The 22,972-nt window shown below is 31.3% G+C and overlaps 1 long non-coding RNA gene across 1 annotated transcript; it reads right to left on the bottom strand.

Moving 5' to 3' along the window:
- Window positions 1–9,891: 9,891 nt before the first annotated feature.
- On the bottom strand, window positions 9,892–13,612 carry LOC145795473 (uncharacterized). Its single transcript, XR_014336467.1, has 2 exons — window positions 13,309–13,612; window positions 9,892–10,497 (listed from the first exon to the last, which is right to left on the bottom strand). It is a non-coding gene; the product is annotated as an uncharacterized LOC145795473 (long non-coding RNA).
- Between the last annotated feature and the right edge of the window lie 9,360 nt (window positions 13,613–22,972).

Raw genomic sequence — 22,972 nt, 5'->3', positions numbered from 1 at the left:
AAGATATTTGTAGTGTAAAGAGAAAAGAAGAGAATGAAATAATAACTAATTTTTTTTCACAAATCTCCTTCACTTTTTAAAATATATTTATTTCTCAAATCTTTTACAAATTTAAGATTTAAACACAAGATATATGAGATTTATCATACTATTTTAATCAATAAAAAATATATTTTGTTCAAACAACCTGTCTGTTTTGTGGAGACAATAATTTTTCTAGAATAAAAATGGACCATAGACAAAAAAAAATTAATGCTTATCACAAAAGTTGGGACAGTAATTATTGATTTAGAGGGCAAGATGAATATGAAAAGGGCATGGAGAGGTTCTCATATAGGGGTGAGCAGCGGATATACCGATCCGCCAAAACCGACCGAACCAAACCGATCCGCCGCATTTTGGACGGATGCGTGATGACGAGCGGACGGTTGCGGATTGATTTTCTCAAATCCGCCAATTTGGCGGACGGATGGCGGATTTGAGATTTTTTGGCCGCAACCGAACCGCCAAACCGCCAAATCGCGAGCACCCCTAGTAATTTATAAGACTTTGTATTTTTAATTTGTTTAAATATTATATTTGTGTTTTCAATTGAAAAAGAGTTTAAATATTCTGTTGAAAAAAAGTTTTCAACTTGAATATATTTTTTGAATTGAAAAAAATAAACGTATTATTCATATATATTTTTTAGTTTTTAAATGTAACTCTAAAAATAATAAATAGAAAATATGATATATGTTGGTTGGTTTTTGTTTTCAAAAACATATGTAGATGTAACAATACAGAGACATTCAATCTCTACTACTGCTCTGTTCATGGTTTTGGTGATTTGAATTGTTATTATATTTTAAGAATCACAGATTGTAATACTTTATGGGGATGAATCATACTGTGATTGTAATATGTGGATGAGGCATGCAGTGATCATGATATTCTAAAGTTTCAAACTTTTTTTCTTTAGATAAGGCATACAGTGATTGTAATATTTTTTTAAGTCATTGACTGTAATACTTTCTTTTTCTTTTTTCGTTTGAGGAAGTGCACAAGTTGAATTATGTTGAAAATTTATAAAATTTTAAACCGCCAAACCGATTCGCATCCATCCGCCAAACCGCCAATCCGCTCAATCCACATCCGCCGGATTGGCGGACGGATGCGGATTGATTTTCTTCAATCCGCCAATCTGGCGGACGGATGGCGGATTGAAGGTTCCGTGGCCGCAACCGACCCGCGCCCACCCCATATCATTTGGTTCAATTTGAAAATTTCCAATGAGCCTTGTAAATGTTGTCACAAATGAAAGGCTGAGATTATTTTGTAAGTGCATTATAATAAATAAAATGACAATTAACTTATGTATCATGTAATGATTAAAATTTAAATTTTAATATGTGACTTATTTTAATAATATAATAAGTGTTATTCATGATTGAAAAACATTATAAAAAGAGTATTCTTGTGTCTGCACCTTTTCTTTTGATCAATAAAATAAAAAATAATAGTTAATTAATAGAAGATGAGCAAAGTCTAACTAACTTTTTTTTTGGATGTATTTATAAGAGTCTCTATGTACTACAGAGTCATACACAATAGGCATAGAAGGGCTTGCAAATACAGAGAATATGCAGACATTTCTTCAAATGACCTTAACCCTATAGTGATAAAGAATCTGTGACTTAGAATTAACGGACAGAGTCTCACACCCCAACATTTACCATGAGATGCAAAATTTCCTATCTACCAAATCACTTCAGCAGTGTTTGCTTCACTAGAATAAAAATATAATAGAATGGGAAAAAAAAAAAAAAATATCCTCATTTTAGAATGACTATTTCTTTATAATAGTGAATATTAATTTAATTTGTAATATATATATATATATATATTAATAAAAACTAAACATAAGAATAAATATTATAATAAAATTATCATTTCATTTCACTTTGATTTTAGTAAATTAAACACTAACTTAGAAGTAAATTTCTAACCACCAGGGCATTGCACTTGTATCCACAAAATGATAATCATCTTGTTTGGTTTTGTTTTTCAAAAAATATTTTTTTAGAAAATTATACTTTTTTTTTTACTTTTCATATTTTTTTGTTTTCAATGAATTTTTTTAATATTTTAAACAATTTTTTTTTTAATTTTTAAACACACCTAACAGAAATACACTTAAAAAGTATAATATTTGTGAAAAAATCTTTAAAAAATTCACTAAATACCAAAAATACAAAAAAAAAAATTCAATACATTTTTTATATTTTTATGCATTTATTAATTTTTTAAAAATATTTTATTATTTAGATACATCTAAAACAAAAATATTTCAAAAATATTCAATAAAAACAAAAATGGGATTTTTATTGATAAGTCCAATTTAGAAGCGTTTTAACCCAAGAAGTCCATGAAGGAATTTTTTAACCCATTTAGTCCCATGTATGTATAGTTTTATTCCATAAAGTCCATTTTCTTGATTTACACTATTTTCTTGGACATTTATGCCCTTATATTTAATTTTGATACATTTATAAATATTTTTTTGAATGATTACCAATTTAATGATGTGAACATTCATATTTTAAAATTCACATTGTTAGGAATGTAAAATTGGCCCGTGGGCGGCCCGAAACCCGCCCGGGAGCCAGGGGGCCCGGCCCGTTGACAATGTGAATATTCACATTGACATGTTAACATTTACATTAATAGGAGTGTAAAATTGGCCCCCATCCTGTGGCGGCGTGAAACCCGCCCGCGGCCCATGGGCGGCCCGGGGTGGGCCCGGTCCGGCCCGTTGACAATGCGAATATTCACATTGCCATGTTAACATTCACATTGATAAGAGTATAAAATTGGGTCGCGGCCCATGGGCGGCCAAAAGCCCGCCCGTAGCCCGGGGCGGGCCCGGCCCGGCCCGTTGACAATGTGAATATTCACATTGACATGCTAACATTCACATTGATAGGAGTGTAAAATTAACCCGCGCCTCGTGGCTGCTCGAAACCCGCACGGCCCGTGGGCGGGCCCGGGCCGGCTTGTTGACAATGTGTATGTTCACATTGACATGTTAACATTCACATTAATAGGAGTGTAAAATTGGCCCCCGTCCCGTGGCGGCGCGAAACCTCCCCGCGGCCCATGGGCGGCCGGGGTGGGCCCGGTCCGGCCCGTTGACAATGTGAATATTCACATTGACATGTTAACATTAATATTGATAGGAGTGTAAAATTTGTCCGCTGCCAGAAACTCGCCCGCGGCCTAGGGTAGGCCCGGACCCAAACCTGGGCTGCCCACGAGCTTCGAGCCGCCCATGGGACGCGAGTCAATTTTACACTCTTATCAATGTGAATGTTAACATGTCAATGTGAATATTCACATTGTCAATAGGTCCGATCAGGCCCGCCTCGGGCCGTGAGCGTGTTTCAGGCAGCCACGGGGCACGGGCTAATGTTACACTCTTATCAATGTGAATGTTAACATGTCATTGTGAATATTCACGTTGTCAACGAGCCGGACCGGGCTCGCCCCGGGCCGTCCATGGGACGCGAGTCAATTTTACACTCTTATCAATGTGAATGTTAACATATCAATGTGAATATTCACATTGTCAACAGGCCGGGCCGGGCCCGCCTCGGGCCGCCCACGGGCCGTGGGCTTGTTGCGGGCAGCCACGAGGCGCGGGCTAATTTTATACTCTTATCAATGTGAATGTTAACATGTCAATGTGAATATTCACATTATCAACGAGTCGGGCCGGCCCCGCCCAGGGTAGCCCACGAGTCGCGGGCGGGTTTCGGGCGGGCCACAGGCCGTGGGCTAATTTTACACTCCTATCAATGTGAATGTTAACATGTCAATGTGAATATTCACATTGTCAACGGGCTCGGGCTCGCCCCGACCCGAGCTCGGGCCCGGGCTTCGGGCTGCCCACGGGTTACGGGCCAATTTTACACTCTTGTCAATGTTAATGTTAATGTTAATATGTCAATGTGAATATTCGTATTGTGAACTGGCCGGCCCAGGCCCGTCTCGGGCGGCGGGCTGGTTTCGAGCCGTCCACGGGCCGCAGACCAATTTTACACTCCTATCAATGTGAATGTTAACTTGTCAATGTGAATATTCATATTATCAACGGGCCGAGTTGGGCCTATTTTTTTGGCCTGTGAGCCGGCCCGGCCCGACTCGAATTTTTCCGGACACCCACGAGGATCGACATGGGCCGGGCCCCTACACATTGACGATATGAACATTTACATTGACGGTGTAAACATTTACATTAAGGGTATTTTGGTAATAATGTCACCCATAAGACTCATTGAAACATAAGAAAATAATGTGAACTAAATAGAATATATGTAGATGAAAAGGGTATTTTGGTCTTCTTATCTCAAATTGGACCTAATGGAATAGTAAAAAAGAATATGAGTTGGATGGAATAAAACTCTTAGAAAATAGATTTATCAAAAAAGCTCCCAACAAAAATATATGAAAAATAAAAAATTTAATTTTTAAAAATCTGAATTCAGAAAATTAAAACCAAACAGAATTTACATAAAAAGACAAAAAAAAGTTGGTTATCAACGTATCACATAACTAAAGTGTTTGATAATTAAGGTTTTTGTAAAAAGAAAGGAAGGTTTGGTATAGGTGGTGACAAAGTGTGGATTAGGACCAAACAACCCGTAATCATTTCCAATTTGTCTTTTTCCACTGCTATTTTGCAAAGGCCAAACGATGTGTTACCATCTTAGAATTTTAGGTGATTTTTCAATTCTGAAAAAAAAAGTAATTATTTAATAATTTTGAAGTAACAATTTATTTATTTATTTTTATTGGCCAAAATCAATTATTACTTATTTGATTAGTTCTTCAGACCTCAATTTCTCCCTTGCTAACACTCCATGCCATAAGGCTACAAGGCCATGGGTGTTTTGAAGCACCAATTCATTTCATTTTTTTTTTTTTTGTTTTTGTTTTGATCAAGCACCAATTCATTAAATTGATATAGTGTTTTTAGAACAATTTAAAAAATAAACACAAAATAGGTGAAATTGACGTGACTTACTATGATTAGTTAGAGGAGAGATAAGATCGACATTATTTGTTAGTCCTAGTTCTTCCTAACCAATGAATTTGATATACCTTCTTACAAATTGAAAAGTTAATAATTTAGAAGTAAAAACTAAAGGTGCTCAGTTCTCAACTACTAATAATTAGTTTTTTTTTTTTTTTTAGAATTGATTTTTTGAACTTTCTAGTTCAACTTATTTTTATTTTAGTGAACTTTTTATTTTAAATTATGTCAATGTTTTTTTACTTTCAAATCTATCTCAACTAGATTATCTTAAAATTTTAAATTAATATTTTTCTTTGAAAAAATCTAGAAAATTGACTTTATTATTTTAACTTTTAGAATCGCTTAGTTGAGACAGAGTTAAAAAGTAAAAAATTTAAGTCAAAGTTGAAACAAGATTTAAAAAAAAGACAAACATAAGTTGAAATAATGAGCCGAGTTTTTAATTTTAGCCGAATGAAGAGCTTTTTTATTTTTTTATTTTTTTAATCTAAAAAAATTATAAGTAAAATTTATATTAAATACTGGAAAACAAATAAAAGAATTACAAACCCTCTTAACAAAATGTGCATATAGGAGGACTAATTACTCTGCTTGGTTTTAGTTTTTAGAATTCACTTTCAGAAAATTCTACCTTTTTATTTTTCATTTTTTTTAATTTTTTGTTTGCACTGAATTTTTAAAATATTTTAAGCAATTTTAAAAAAAAAAACTTTTGGACACACCTAACATAAATATACTTAAAAAGTATAATTTTTATAAATTTTTTTTTTAAAAATTCACTAAATACCAAAAATATAAAAAAAAAATTATGAAAATTCAGTATATTTTTCATATTTTTGGTATATATATTAATTTTTTTTAAAAAAATTCACAAATATTTTATTTTTTAAATACATCTAAGAAAGGTGCATCTAAAAAAATAAAATAAAAAATTGATTAAAATTTAAAAAATATTAACTAAAAATATAAAAATATAAAAAATAAAAAACTCAATTATTAAAAAATTGAAACCAAACCAACTGTAATATTCTTAAAAATACAAAGCAATGATAACTTTGGGTTGGAAGAATAACGCAAGTAGATGATAAAGCTAGCGATCATGGAGGAGGGCCCAATTGTGTTGGGTGCGGGCTTCCAATGTACCAATTGCCCTCTTTGCTTTTGGCATTTATTCTTTCTAAAGCAATAATATTTGGTTTTCGATTTTTTTTAAATAATTTTTGAATTTTGAATTTATATTTTTTGGTTTATAGTGGATTTTTAAAAAATATGTCAATTGAAATTTTAAAATTTTTAGATCCACTTAATTTAAATAAATTTAAAAAGCATAAAATTTGTAAAAAGCCTTCAAAATTTTTACTAAAATACAAAAAAAATATAAATTCAGTATATTTTCGTATTTCTTTGTATTTATTGAATTCTTTTTATATTTTTTCACAAATATTTTACTTTTTAAGTATATTGAGATTAGATGCATTTTAAAAAAATGAGTTAAATATAATTTTTTTTTTTACTACAAACAATAAAACACGAAAAATTAACAAACCTCAAACCAGTTTTTAGAAACTAAAAACCAAACATAGTGTACCAAAATAATCCAGAAAATTAGGCAAATCAAACTATAAGTACACCATTTTAATTTGGTCTTTGGTGATCATCAATATATTAATTTTTCAAGCCAAATCTGTTTGAACTTTGAAGGAAATAATTAGGTCCATTAGATTAGAGTTAGATATCCTTAAAAATCTAAAAAAAATGAGTTAAACTAAGAAGTTATAGCAAAGGCTATGTTTGGGTTACATTAATAGAATAATAATGAGAAATCCTTTGTTTTCACTTTTTATTTTGTGATCATACGTCTGACTTTTAAAATTTCTATGATATTCAAAAAAAAGTAACAACTTAATATGAGAATAAGGAGTCCAGCCGAATTACATGTCTGACGGATTAAAAAAAATAAATACCGGATAAAGAGCCTTCCCCAGATTACAATCCAAATAGTGAATAATCCCCCTTATCCCCCAAAATCAAGCAAACCCTTAGGTCATGTTTGTTTGGGTAGACATGAGCTTGGGATTGGACTAATAGTCCAATAAAATTATTAATCCGATGTTTGGTTAAACAATTAAAATAGAGACTAATTATTTTAAACTTGACTATTAGTTAAGATAGGATACATAATCCAACGGATTCGTAATCCTAGGACTATTAGTCATGGGAATGCTAATCCAGTCCGCCCAAACAAACATGGCCTTAGTTCTCTATTTCATCCATAGAAGGCTTAAAATGTGAAGTCAATAGAATACTAACCAATTTGGACATACTATTCATGCTAGAACACTGTAGCACCGGCTAAAAGTACTGCTTCTGGATAAGATAAACAATGCCTCCTTTCCTATCTTAAGTAATCTCCACCCCAATCAAATATCATAATATACGGAGACAAGTATGTCTAAATAGTAGGTAAACCAGGCCTAAAGACAGAATAGTATTTCTAAATTTTTCTAGAACAAAATATTAACTACGTAGGGTCTTTTACTAATTTATAGTTCTTATGAACTTATATTTTATTTTTACAATTCTTTGAGAGACTAAATATATTTGAATTAAATACTTTAAGAATTTAATATATTCAATTGATAGTTAAAAATTAATTGATTTCACTAGCTGATTTAAAAAAAAAAAAATTTAATTGATTTTAATGATTAAATTTGTTTTTACTTCCTTAAGTCAATGAATAAGAAAAATTTAACTGAGTCCACTGACTCGAACAAATTTCACTAACTCAAGTCAGTGAAATTTTATTGACTTCAATAAAATTTTATAGATTCAAATCAGTGAAATTTCACTGTCGTTTTTTTTTTATTTTATTATTTTATATTCATCATCGATCTTATTTAATAGATCACAACGAGACAGTTTTAAAAATATAAATTTTATGAAAAATGAAATTTTAGATGAAAAGATATTGAATTTATAAATTTTGAAATCTTTTCAAAATACAAACAATGTCTGCTGTATGTGTTCTCTGATTTCAAGTGCTAACAATTAATAAGGGAACTATCGTCAAAAAAATTAGAGCCTGCTATAATAGGACTTAAACTATGAAAGTTTGTTTTGTATCCTTTAGTAAAGAATTCTAATGAGGGAGATAGACAAATAATAATAATAATAATAATAATAATAAAAATAAATAAATAAATAAATAAAACCCTTTTTAAAAAAATACTTAATTTTCAGTATTTAGTATTCAATTTTCAATTATTTTTTTATTATTAATTTTGTCAAACATCAAATTGTGTTGTCATGCCCCTGGTTGCCAATTGGATAAATGCAAAAGTCATATTATTTGGCATTGCACATCATAACACAGCATTTCTCTTTTAAAACTCATCATGACCTATATAAAATAAGAAATAATATTTGATGAAACATTTGTTAATTTGATCTCTAATTTATTGATTTTTTGTCATTAAACGGTCCTTATCTCTATTTCCGTCTATTATTAATACTGAAAGTAGGGACATTTTCATCCAACTATCTATGAAACTAAATTAATTAGAGACTAAATTCACATAATTAAAATTATATACTTTAGGAATTAACAATGTATTTAACTCATCCTATTTTGCTTGTTTTGCTAACGCATAAATGTGGATACACTGAATAATAAATAAATAAATGAATGTGGATACAAAATTATACCTACTTTCATTATCATTGGTAGACGAAACGAAAAGTAAAGATTATTCAATGATGCTGATAAAAAAATAAAAATAAAAAACATTCAATGACAAAATTAATAAGATGAAAATTAAATTGATATATTTAAATTTAAAATATCATTGACTAAAATGACGTATGACACATATTTTGGAGTTTTTTTTTTTTTTTGGGAGGGGGTGGGTGTATTTAGCCCCAAAACAAAATTGAGTGATGCTATGATTCTAAAAATTTTATTCCAAATTTTGCTAATATCAATTTATAGTTTAAATTTATTTCATGCTTGAACTCCATACTATATTAATTCAATCCCGACCAAACAATCACATTACCTAGAAAAATCTGGGTAGATCTGTTTGGGACAATAGCATATTACACAACAAAATTATGCATAGAAAGAGATTTGGAAATAGTATTACCTCTCAAATCATCACTACTTTTTTTAGTAATATTAATTTTATACATAAACTATTTAATTTTGTATCAATTTTATCCTCACTGTCAATTACCGTGTATAATCAAATAGAAGTTGTTGATGTGACATCTAAATTTAATTTGAAATTTTATTTTGGTGTCACGTCAGTAATTTTCGTTTGATTATAGACGATAGCTAATGGTAGAATATAATTAATCTAAAATCAAATAATTTAAATGTAAAATTAATATTATTAGAAAAACAAAATTTATTTGATTTTTAATTGATAAATTTTGAGGAAAATTTTCAACTAATAATATTTAGCAGTCGCTGTACATTAGGGGTGGGCGCTGGTCGGTTGCGGCCATAGAACCTCTAATCCGCCACCCGTCCGTCAGATTGGCGGATTGGAGAAAATCAATCCGCATCCATCCGCCAATCTAACGGATGTGGATTGAGCGGATTGGCGGTTTGGCGAATGGATGCGAATCGGTTTGGCGGTTTAAAATTTTATAAATTTTTAACATAATTTAACTTGTGCACTTCCTCAAAAAAAAAAAAAAAGTATTACAGTCAATGACTTAAAAAAATATTACAATCACTACATGCCTTATCCAAAGCAAGAAAGTTTGAAACTTTAGAATATATAATCACATCATGCCTCATCCACATAAAGTATTACAATCTGTGATTCTTAAAATATAAAAACAAGTCAAACCACCAAAACCATAAATAGAGAAGTAGTAGAGATTCTATATCTCTGTATTGTTATATGTATATCTGTTTTTGAAAACAAAAACCAACCAGCATATATCATATTTTTTATTTATTATTTTTAGAGATAGATTTCAAAACCAAAAAATATAGATAAATAATAAGTTTATTTTTTTCTATTCAAAAAAGATAGTCAAGTTGAAAACTTTTTTCAACAGAATATTTTAACTCTTTTTTAATTGAAAATACAAACAGAATATTTAAATAAACTGATAACACAAAGTCTTATAAATTACTAGGGGTGCTCGCGGTTTTGCGGTTCGGTTGCGGCCAAAGGAATCTCAAATCCGCCATCCGTTCGCTAGATTGGCGGATTGGAGAAAATCAATCAGCAACCGTCCGCTCGTTATCACGCATCCGTTCAAAATGCGGCGGGTCGGTTTGGTTCAGCCAATTTTGACGGATCGATATATTCGCTGCCCATCCCTACCGTACATTTTATTTGGAAAGGGAACTGTTTATTCAAATACTGGACCCTGGGCGCTGGGTGCGGGGGTTGGGGCTATGCCTGCAAGGTGCGACACACCAAAAGTAATACAAAACAAATTAATATGAAGGACGATAACAACCCAATAACAACAACAATCAGTGTAATCAGTATGTTTGGTTTGAGTTTTTTGGATTAAATTTTTTAAAAATTGAATATTTTAATTTTCGTATTTTTTTGTTTTTAGTGAATATTTTTAAAATTTTAAACATTTTTTTTACTTTTTTAGATGTATCTTACTTAGATATATCTAAAAAGTAAAAACAATATAAAAAAATATTTTAAAAAATTAAGAAATACATAAAAATACAAAACATGTACTGAATTCTTATATTTTTTTTTTTGTATTTATAGTATTTAGTGAATTTTTAAAAGATTTTTTTTAATAATTTTTTTACTTTTTAGGTGTATTTATGTTAGGTGTGTCTAAAAAGTAAAAAATTTGCATAAAATATTAAAAAAATTCAGTAAAAACAAAAAAACATGAAAAATAAGAAAGTAGAATTTTTTGAAAACTGTTTTTAGAAAAATGGAACCAAACATAGTGAATGGATTTTACAGTTTATTAATTAAAAAATAAGATTAACTATACGTTTTTTATTTTCAAAATATGAATTTTGTGATATTTTAATTTTTAATATTTAAATTCTGTCAATTTAATATACAAAGTATAAAAAATGAGGTAAATTATAAATATAATATGAAATTTGCTTAAAATATGAATTACTCCTATATTTATGGAAATTACATCTTGTCCTTTCAAATTTTTAATCACATAATAAATAACTCATTTTATTAATAAATTATTAAGTTAATTAATAATTTTTAATGATATCAAAAATATATTTTAATTAATAATTCTGGTAATTTCATTCTTGTATATAAGAGTAGTTATAATTTCCAAAATTACAGGGAACAATCCATATTTTAAGCAAACCTTAAGAAATGTATTTGTAATTTATCCAAAAAAATATTTTAATTTGGTCCTCAATCTTTTCTGCCAATTTAGCCATCCAATATATAAAAATTGTTTGAATTCAGTCCTCCAACCAAATTATCAGATTTGCAATGTATCAACCTTAAGAAATGTATTTGTAATTTATCCAAAAAAATATTTTAATTTGGTCCTCAATCTTTTCTGCCAATTTAGCCATCCAATATATAAAAATTGTTTGAATTCAGTCCTCCAACCAAATTATCAGATTTGCAATGTATCAAGTCTCCCATACCTCCGCCCCCCCCCCCCCCCCCCCCCCCCCCCCCCAAAAAAAAAAAAAAAAAATGACTCACTAACCAAATTCCTTCAATAGACGCCATTAAAATAAGAGGTAAATGTATAATTTTGAATATCCCCCCCAAAAAAAAATAAAAAATGACTCACCAACCAAATTCCTTCAATAGACGCCATTAAAATAAGAGGTAAATGTATAATTTTGAATATCAAAATGACACATATCATATATTTTAAAGACTAAAATTATAATATTTTAAATGAGTTCTGACTTGAATAAAACATATCATATAATTTTTAGGGCTAACAGTGTAATTTTTTTCTATGAATTTCTTCATTTATCATTGATTTTATCGGCGCCTGCTACTAAAGCTAGATTGAGAAATTAAATTGAAACACTTTTTACATGTTAGGAACTAAATTGACACAATTTAAAAATTGAAAACTAAATTTGAACATTTTTTATTCATTAAAAATTAAATTAACACAATTTAAACATTAGAAATCAAAATAATACAAATATCATACTTTAGAATAAAAATACATAATTAACCCTAAAAAATAATAAATGCATAGAATCAGAACGCAAAAGAAAGGGATAAAGTTCCTTTAATTTGAGTAAAGTTTCATTTTAATCAATGTAGTTTCAATTTGAACTACGAAAACTAAAGTGACACTTCACTTAATAATATAATTTGCTAAAAAATATACAAAAAATGTATTATGTGGTGATATTTATTTTTATATGTAACCCATATTACATTAAAATGAATTTCAATCATGCTTATGACTCAAAAATATTCGAAACATAGTTCACAGACATACCAAATACATATTTGATATGTATGCAGTTTGTAAGTGACAATATTTTCAGAATGAGTTACGATTTTCTCAGGTTTATATCTAAATTTAAGAAAGTTTGAGGGGGTTGTGGATTTCTTTATGGATTCCATTTTGATAATTTAAACAGTTAATTTTGTAAGGACCCTCATTGTGTATCATTTAAAAAAAAAATTAAGTTAATTTGATAATTGTAACTTTTTGATTTTATTATGTTTGTATTGTCTATATCAAAAAAATAAAACGTTATAATTATTAAATCGATTTAATTTTTTCATATATAAGAAAAGCTTCACAAAATGAATAATTCAAATTATCAAAACAGGATTCACGGTGAACTTGAGTACAACCCTTTTAAAATAGAGAAAATTTCATTTTATCTTCAAAATTATACCTCGATAATTAATTTAACCCATGTACTTTTATAATTTCAATTTTACATCTAAATTATTTGATTTTGGATCAATTTTACCTTGTTGTTAACTGTCGTTTATAATCAAACGGAAGTTGCTGATATGGTACTGAGATTTTGTTTGAAATTTTATTTTACCCTCCAAACTATCTAAAAAATATCAATTAGATAAAATGAAATCTCAAATGAATATGATAGCAAGTACCATCTAATTATAGATAGCAATTGACGACATGAGTGAAATTGATCTAAAATTGAATAGTTTAGTTAAAAAATTAAAATAAGAGACAAAATGATATTTCCTCTTTAAAATATCCGTACTTGATAAGATGAGGGTGTAGAGAGTAACCTATACGAGAAACGGTGGCAAATTGTAGTGGTGGAGCCGGAACTTCTTGTGGGCGGTACAAATTCCAAATCAGAAAGATGCAACAAGCCATGAGACAAAATATTGCAGCCGAAGAAGCAGTCTTGTAGTTCACCATTATTCTCCAATAATATATATATATATATATATAAAATAGATAGGTAATATGTGAAATTTATCAATTGAAGGTCTGTTTATTTCTCACATTTCTTGATATAAATACACAAACCAAAACCCTTTGGATATTTACATTGAAAGGTTATCTAGTTGTTGTCATTGACAGTCCACGGTCATTAGTGTGTGGTATATTCTTATTATTATGCCAAACACGACTTCCCCGCCTGGTAGTATATGCAAAACAAGACGACTCCATCATATTTGAGTAATTCTGTTTCCATGAACACCATAAAAAATATAAATTTTTTTTTCAATATATATCTCTTTATTTCAATAATACTTTCATCTTCAATTTTTAAAATCTTAATTTTTTTTTCATCCAGTCACCCAATCCTCCATTGTTGTCGTTGTTGTCACTCTTAGCCCTCTATCACCACTACAACTGCTATTCCAGCTCATCATCTTCAGTGCCGGCCCCGGGCATGGGCCAACAAGGCCATGGCCTAGGGCTCCTCAAAATAGACCTAAAAAAGGGCCCCTTCTATTATGGTTTAGTGTAATATATTAGGTATGTTTTAAGGTTAAAAAAAAAATTAAAGAAGGCCCAAACTAAATTAAAATTAATTGACCCATTAAAAAATTGAAAGGCCCATTCAAAAAAATTAACATTGTTATCCATTGAAAATAAGGGTCCCTCATGCTATAGTTTATTGTAATATATTAGGTATATTTTAAATCCAAAAAAAAAATAAAATTAAGGAAGACCCAAACTAACTTAAAATAAATTGACTCATTAAAAAATTGAAAGACCTATTTAAAATAATTAGCATTGTTATCCATTGAAAATGATTTTACAAAAAAACTAGATTATACAAGTATGATTGATTTATTTGCTTCTAAAAATGCAAGAAGAGCGAGGATCAAGCGACACTTATTAATTATTGTAATGTAATACTAAGTATTTATTGTGATTTTGACACAATTTTTTTGTTTTTGAGTAATGCTAGATATCATGAAAAAAATATTATAAAAATGATCATGAAAGATTCTTTACCGTTAGATCACATATACAAAAAAACACCACATACTAATCAAAAGGTGAAAAATCTTCATGAAGTATTTCATGATATTTTTTTCACGATCCCTAGTGTGTGAGTAATTTTTTGACCACACTGCCCGCCTAGTAATCAGCTGGAAAAGCACTGGCAGAATAGATGGCCTCTAGCTAACCTGCAACAGAAAGAGAAGATTCCGGCGGCGGTTCGTCCACCCGGGGGCACTCCGACGATCAAGTCAGTATATCTCTCAAAGATAAATCAAGTGCTAAACTCACAAGCTTAAGCATAAAAAGCATACCTTTGACCCATGTGGGTGCCTCTCTTTTATAGCCAACATAAACCTAGTCCCACTAGAAGCCTGACTTCCATGGACTCCCATTCAGTGCTTACTTTGGATTTCACAAGAGATAAAGATAAACTCCCTAAGAGTTTTATCCTTATCTTAGCAAAGTTTCCTCTTTACTCTAGGACTCTTACCCCTTATCCATTTATCTCGGATTCCGATATCTTCGGAGATAACCTCGGCCTTGCCGAGGTAACCTCGGCGTCACAACCAGGACACGTGGCACCTCGGCTGACACGTCGGCGTCACCTTGCCACGTCTTGGTATTCAGAAAATACATCCCCACACCTAGTATTATTCTTTGTGTTTTTTTTTCATTCAATGAAAAAAAAAATATGAAGGGCCCCAAAAATTTATTAGTTGATTATTGGCTTTGGGCCCCGGAAATCTCAGGGCCGGGCCTGATCATCTTTCATCTTAGACCTTCACAGTCAATCTCGAAAATGAGTGGTTCGCGGTGGGGGTTTGTGGGAGTGTATGGTTTATGGCAGAAGGTGATCACAAGTAGGAGGGGAAAGAAGGCATGGCAGAAGAGAATGCTAGCACTGGCAATCGAGAATGGTTATGGTGTTTTAGAATTAAGATTTGGGTAGAAGAAGAAAATGATATTATGATAATTTTATTCTAGAATAAAATTGTGTTAAGAATTTTTTTTTATTAGTGTATGAACTAAAGGAAATTAGTGTGTGGAAATAGAATTATCCATCATATCTAGGTACAAGACTCGAGCAGATTTGGACAAGAATAGATCTGGGGGAGGGGGGATTGGTAAGAGGGGGTGACCCCATACGATTTAAAAAACCTCCGTTATTATAGTAGTATTAATTATAATTATCCCTAAGTTATAGAGGTTCACCCCGTCTTAGTATTTTTTTTAAATTTTTTTTTTTAAGTAGTCCTCCTCTCTTGATTTTTTTATTATTTAAATTTAAGTAGTTGCTCCTCTATATCTATAAAACATTGGATCAAAGTATAAAAGTAAAAAAAATTAGATAAAATATAATAAAATTAATAATTTTTTATGACCACCATTGATGACAAGCTCTATTTTCAGATAATAAAACAAGGTATTAGCTAATTATTTAATCATTTTCATTGAGGACGACATTATGCAAGATTTTAAGGTTGATTGATGCTTTCAATGACATGAAAGAGCGTTAAGTATAACTCAGGACACCTCACTTTAATACAAAAATTGTTTTTATAATTGTTATATTTTTCAATGTGGATAAAATTAAAATGCTTATTTGTACGTGTTTTCATCTTACTTTCGCTTTTTATATGTTGATAGAAAATTGATATTGCAATTCATATTTTTTATTTAGATTTTTTGTTAGTATGTATATTTTTGCTTCCCCTACGTGAAAATCCTGAGTTCATCCCTAATTTTGGACGGATTGAGAGTTTGTGAAGCTCAAATTAAATTATGCTGAGAAAGTTGTCGAAGTCCACCCAAGCGTAACTTGCAACCCAATGTTATATTTGATTTACCAAAATTGTCCGAGTTATTCAATGGAAATTTTATGGTATACACCTCTCTAAGAGTGTGTACTATATACACTTTTTTTTTTGGTGGAACAAATACACCATATGCACCTTGCTATGTGTTTTTGTGTTATGTTACATATTTTCGTAATAAATGTAACATATTTTCTAGTAAAAATTATGACATTGCATACTGTAACACTAAACATTGCAGAGCTTGTTCGGTTAAGTAAGAAATAACATCAGTATCATATCATATTTGTAGTCAGTATTTCAAACTTTTTGTATTCTTAACACAACCTAATTTAATCAATGAAAATTGAATATAAAGGTAATACCATTTCTTCTTTCAATAATAAAATATGATTATGGATAAACCTCACACAAACAAATCTGATAATTATTAACTTATACTGGGCAGTTATAATAGATGTGCTCTCTCCACATCATTCCCCAGTTATATTAGGCCAAACAATACATTTTGGGCATGTCAATTTTGGAAGATTAGGGGTCAATTAGATTGCAAAATACGTGGGACCCATTCTCTTAGAGAATTTCCCTTCCAAATTACCAATCTCACATTTGATTGGTTAGATAAGTAGAATAAATAGTCGAAATGGTGTGATTGGTTATTGTCCCTAAATTTTTTCTTCCAATATTTATTTTATTAAGATGACTTTCAAAATCCCACCCATTTTCTAAGTCTCTCCTCTGGTGCACTTAGTTGTCACATGACTTTCAAATGAGATTAGGTGAAGACTATTGAATGTTGAAAACTAGGGATAACCCGTGCTTGAAGGCACGACCCACAATATTTTTGGTATCACATCTGTTACGAAATTCAATTGTAATAAATCAATTCAAAATGATAATATTATTTCAATTTATAACCTCAATGACAAGAAACTAAAATTGTTTTTACACATTGAACCGACAAAAATATTCATAAATATTAAGATGACTTTCAAAATCCCACCCATTTTCTAAGTCTCTCCTCTTGTGCCCTTAGTTGTCACATGACTTTCAAATGAGATTAGGTGAAGACTATTGAATCTTGAAAACTAGGGAGAACCTCTGCTTGAAGGCACGACCAACAATATTTTTGGTATCACATATTATACGAAATTCAATTTTAATAAATCAATTCAAAATAATAATATTATTTCAATTTATAACCTCAATGACAAGAAGTTGAAATTGTTTCTATACATTGAACTGACAAAAATATTCATAAATATTAAACTTCAAAAATAAAGTTCAAATAATGAATTTTATATTTCAATGTAGCACTAGGGATAACTCGTGCCTGAAGGCACAACCAATAATATTTTTGGTTTCACATATGTTGCGAAATTCAATTGTAATTTATAACCTCAATGATAAGAAGCTGAAATTGTTTCTACACATTGAACTGACAAAAATATTCATAAATATTAAACTTCAAAAATAAAGTCCAAATAATGAATTTTATATTTCAGTTTAGCATAAGAAAGAATCTAAAAATATTTGCTAAAATCTAAGTCCAAATAGCAAATTTTAAAATGACACATGTATAACAAATGTTCAATAAAAAAATATTAATGAATTAGTATCATAACTGGTAATCGTTTCGTCTTATCAAATTTCAATATTTTTTTTGAGTGAATGAATGAATATTTTGATACAAAAGAGTAATCATCCTAGCTAGCCAAAATAAAACATTAATCATCCAATTTAGAATGAGAGCCAACCAATGACACATATAGAGTGTATTAACATCTCATTTGTTCTTAAACTCATTGTCAAATAAAATCACATAATAAAAAGATCTCTATTGAATCACAAAAAAATAGAGAGCTCATATCTCCGAACAATTTGATTACATGCCTAACATATATTTTCTATACTTCAGCAAGCATTGTAAAAAAAAATAAAAAAATAAAAAAAAAGTGGCACAATAACAGTTGAAATTTGAACTTGATGACAAAATAGTACCGCGTTAGATAACATTTACCTAACAATTCCTTTTTTTTTTTCAAATAAAATGTTAGAAATGAGTCAAACAACTCTGACATGTCACCAAAATATTTTACAAAATTGACTCAACTTGAGAGATTGTAGGTTGCAACACTTGGTCTCTAATCTTGCCCTTCTAGCGAATGATTCATGCCTAAAAATACTTGCATACATTTTGATTTCTTCCAAAACCAACTATCCTTCCAATATCATATAAAAAAAATCCAATGATTTAGTAATTCTATATATTTCAATATTTTAATATGAAGTTTATAACCATAAAAATTACCACCTAGTGGAATTGTCCATATACAAATAGTGACAAAGGGTAAAAAAATTCTTTTAGCCTTCTAACAATTTGACAAATTAAAATGACAAAATCGAAGTCTAAAATTTAAAATACCACACAACAATCAAACAGAAAATTACTCATGCCTACGATACTTCTAAATTGAACATTGCTAGCAAAACTAATTAACATACAACTTAAATACGCCATAAATAATTTCTTGCAATACATCCAAGCTCTCTAATAAAACTATGTGAACAAAGTTGAGAACTGCCTGAAATTGCCAAGTGAACCTTGAAAGATAAATAACTCAAGTATTGAAATAATCTATTATCTTATACTCTTAGCACTTGTAGCACATTCAAGCTCATTGTGTCAAAATAGCGATCTCATGTCTCGAGCAATTTGATTATATGCCTGACACTTATTTTCTACATTTAAGCAAGCACCGCAAAACATAAATGAAAAAAAATGGCAAAATAAAAGTTAAAATTTTAAATTTTAAACTTGATGAAAAAATAGTGCTACATTAGATAACATTTATCTAACTATTCCTTTTTTTTCAAAAAAAATGTTAGAGAGGAGTCAAACAACTTTGACATTTCACCAAAATATTTTACAAAATTGACTCAACTTGAGAGATAGTAGGTTGCAAACCTGGTCTCTAATCTTACCCTTCTAGCGGATGACTCGTGCCTAAAAATACTTGCCTAAAAATACCACCTAGTGAAATTGTCCATACACAAATAGTGATATAGGGTAAAAAATTCCTTTAGCCTTCTAACAATTTGACAAATTAAAATGACAAAATAGAAAATTACTTATGCCTACAATAATCCAAAATTGAACATTGCTAGCAAAACTAATTAACGGTGCCTAATTAATTAATAGCATATCTAAATATGCCATAAATAACTTCATGTAATACATCCAAGCTCTCTAATAAAACTATGTGAACAAAGTTAAGAACTGTCTGAAACTGCCAAGTGAACCTTGAAAAATAAATAACTCAAACTGAAATAGCACATTGTCTCATACTCTTAACACTTGTAGCACATTCAAGCTCACTATGTTTAAAAAAAAGGACACTAAGTAAAACAAAAAATAAACCCAACAAAAGTAACATAATAACCAAATTTATTAGATTGATGTAATTGAGAGTTAATTAACATTGAAAAGAGATAACCAATTCAAAACCATCTTCTATATGTGACCAACAGACATTTTAGCTCAAGTGATATTGTCATATAAAGCTGCTTTGCTTTAGAAATATGTTCACCAACACTATAGCGATCCAGGTTTTACCCCGACCTTTGTTGTGTTCCGGACTCGGGATCTGTGGTTGTGTGTTGTTGCCTATATCTTGTTTCCATCCTTTAATTCCTTGTATTTGAGTTTTGGGATGTGTTGGGTGAGTTTGGAACAGGTTGGTTGTGAATTGGTTCAAGTGGTTGCTGCCCAGGTTTTGCCTGCTTCGCTCAAGCAAGGCTTTTTGCGCTCGAGCAAGGCCTGGGTATTTTCTTCTTCACTCGAGCGAGGATTCTTGCGCTTGAGCGAGGATTGTGAGTTTCAGGTTTCTTTTCAGACGCAACTTCCGCTCGAGCAAGCTTTCTTGCTCTCGAGCGAGCCTTGCGTGGTGTGTCTCTTCGCTCGAGCGAGAACTCTTGCGCTCGAGCGTGCGTCTGCGTCTTCTTAAGACCTAAAGGCTGGTATTTTTTGCTCGAGCGAGAACTCTTGCGCTCGAGTGTGCGTCTGCGTTGGTTGCAGACCTGAAGCTTCTCATTGTTCGCTCGAGCGAGGTCTTTGTTGTGTCTGGTCGCTCGAGCAACGACTCCTTCGGTCGAGCGAGCCTCGTGTATATCAGTTCGCAGCAGAGGTGAAATGCTCCATTTTTGATCCTCTTCTTCTTCCAAAACCCTAGATCGGCTGCCTCTCTCTCTAAAATACCCCTTTTCTCTACAAATACACTTGATCTAAAGTGTCTCTACCTTACTTTCTTTGTAAAAAAGGTAGAGTATCGTGTGGGCTATCTTTTGATCCTAAAAAGTTTGGATTTGGAAGCATCTTGGATTTTTCTCTTCGTCTCCTTTGAGCTTCTCCATTTGAGGTAGGGATAATCTACTCATTTCTATGAGCCTTAACATAAATATTAGTCATTTTGTATAAATGGTGAGATTTTGAGATTTTGGGAAGTTAGGGTTTGAAATTTGAAATGTTTGAAAGAGGGGTTTTCTATTTTGGGCTCCATTGTGTATGTGAGGTCTTGAAATGGGGTTATTTGTGTATAATTGATGAAATTGAGCCTTAGGGTTGATGTTTGAGAAAAAGGGAAAAATGCCCTAATTGGGATTAAAAAATTATTTGTAGAAATAATGAAATCAATTGTGGAAATATGAAATTAGTTTGGGAATTATGAAAATTGGAGGAAATTGTGATTGAATGGTGTAGTTGGATTGATAAATCACTCACCTATGGAAAAGTTGATAAATTATCTGTTTGATAAATTTATTTATCTATTTAGAAATAACTGTTTTGGGCTATCGGTGAATGATAGCCATGATTGTTGTAGAAACTGCAGGATGATTAGGTAAATTGAAACTAATCAATTGGATTATGTCATTGAATATGATGGTTGGATGTAAACATTGTATATGTGATTGAATTGGTCATTGTATATGACAACCTGTTTAAATATATTGTATATGTATATTGTTTGGGAGGAGATAGGGGATGGACTCCATAAATAATTAAGTTGGCCGGAGTGTCCAGGGTGAAAGTTCTGAAATCTTATATGTATTTGGGTGCCAGTTCCCTCGGACATAGTTCCGTAAAATGGCAAGAAAATAGAAGTGTTGAATGATGTTTGTTATTGAAGTGTTGATATATGAGTTATAGCGACCCCGGTCTTCTCCCATTTGATTATTGTATCCGGACTTAGGTTCCGTAGATTCTGTCATTGTATAGCGGTTGTTGTTGTCCCTTATTTCTCATTTGGAATTATAGGATGTGTTGGGCAGGTTTGTTTCAGGTTGGTTGGGTTTAGAAATCTTGTGTTGCTGTCCAGTATTTTGGATCTTCGCTCGAGCGAGGAGTTTGTCGCTCGAGCGAGCTGTTGTTTTTGGTTCTTCGCTCGAGCCGGGGTTTGGTAGCTCGAGCGAGAGTTTGTTTCTGGTTTGGACCTGTAGCTTTGCATTCTTGGCTCGAGCGAGCTTTTATTCGCTCGAGCGAGTTAGTTCGTTCTTCGCTCGAGCAATTGTTCTTCCGCTCGAGCGTGTGTCTGGTTACAGACCTGAGGGTTTGAGTTCTTCGCTCGATCGAGCTTTCTTTCGCTCGAGCGAGCTTTTGGCTTGTTGGCTCGAGCAAGGCTTCCTTGGCTCGAGCGTAGTTTCTCTGTGTCTGGTCGCTCGAGCGACCAAGTCTTTGCTCGAGCGAGCCTGTCCAGTTTATATACGCAACAACGGGTTTTGATCAGTCTTTTTCACATTCTTTTTGATTCCAAACCCTAGGTCCGACTTCTCTCTCTCCCTATTCACCTTCTCTCTTAGATTTGATCCACTTAGGGTGTGTTTCTACCCTAGATCCTTCATTAGAAAGATAGAGGACGGCTTGGGCTTCATTCTAATCTGAACATTTGGTGATTTGGAGCACATTGGAATTTGGGCATTTATCTCTATCTTCTCCATTCGGGTTATTTTCTTTGAGGTAGGGATTTCCTACTCCATTTTATAGGTTTTGTTCTAAGCTTTGGTAATTTGATATGTTGGGGATACTTTGGTAATTTTGGGAAAGACCCTAGTTGTATTATTGAATTAATTTGTATAAGTAATTCATGGAATTGGGAAAAGATGGTTAAATTCATGGAATTGGGGAATTCATTGGTTAAATAGCATAATTGGGTAATTGGAATCATTTGTTTATTGAATTAATGACATAGTTATTTTCAGTTTAGAAATAACTGTTTTGGGCTATCGGTGGAGGATAGTCGTGATTGTTGTAGACATTGCATGTGGATTAGGAATAACTGAAACTAATCACATTAGTTAAGTCATTAATTTTGACTATTGCATTGATACAGAAAATACGTGTATTGATTGAGCATTGCATTTGTATACATTGTTTTGTGTGTGGGAGGAGATAGGGGATGTACTCCACGGTTTAGGGGAAGATAGGGGATGGACCTCTAAACCGGATTTTGTTTGGGAGGAGATAGGGGATGGACTCCATTAGCATCACTTTTATGTGTGCTTATTTATATAGAAGTGTTTTATTGATACAGCACTAAAATGTGTATCAATTTGGAAGTATGAAGTGTTTGATTTGAGCTTGAGTCTCATTTGTTTGTTGATATTGGAAGGATGT

This window comes from Camellia sinensis, chromosome 7 (assembly GCF_055761805.1).
Source record: "Camellia sinensis isolate YWXY chromosome 7, ASM5576180v1, whole genome shotgun sequence".
Lineage (NCBI taxonomy): Eukaryota > Viridiplantae > Streptophyta > Magnoliopsida > Ericales > Theaceae > Camellia > Camellia sinensis.
The sequence above is the reverse complement of the archived record's forward strand: the minus strand, read 5'-3'. Positions and strand labels throughout refer to the sequence as shown.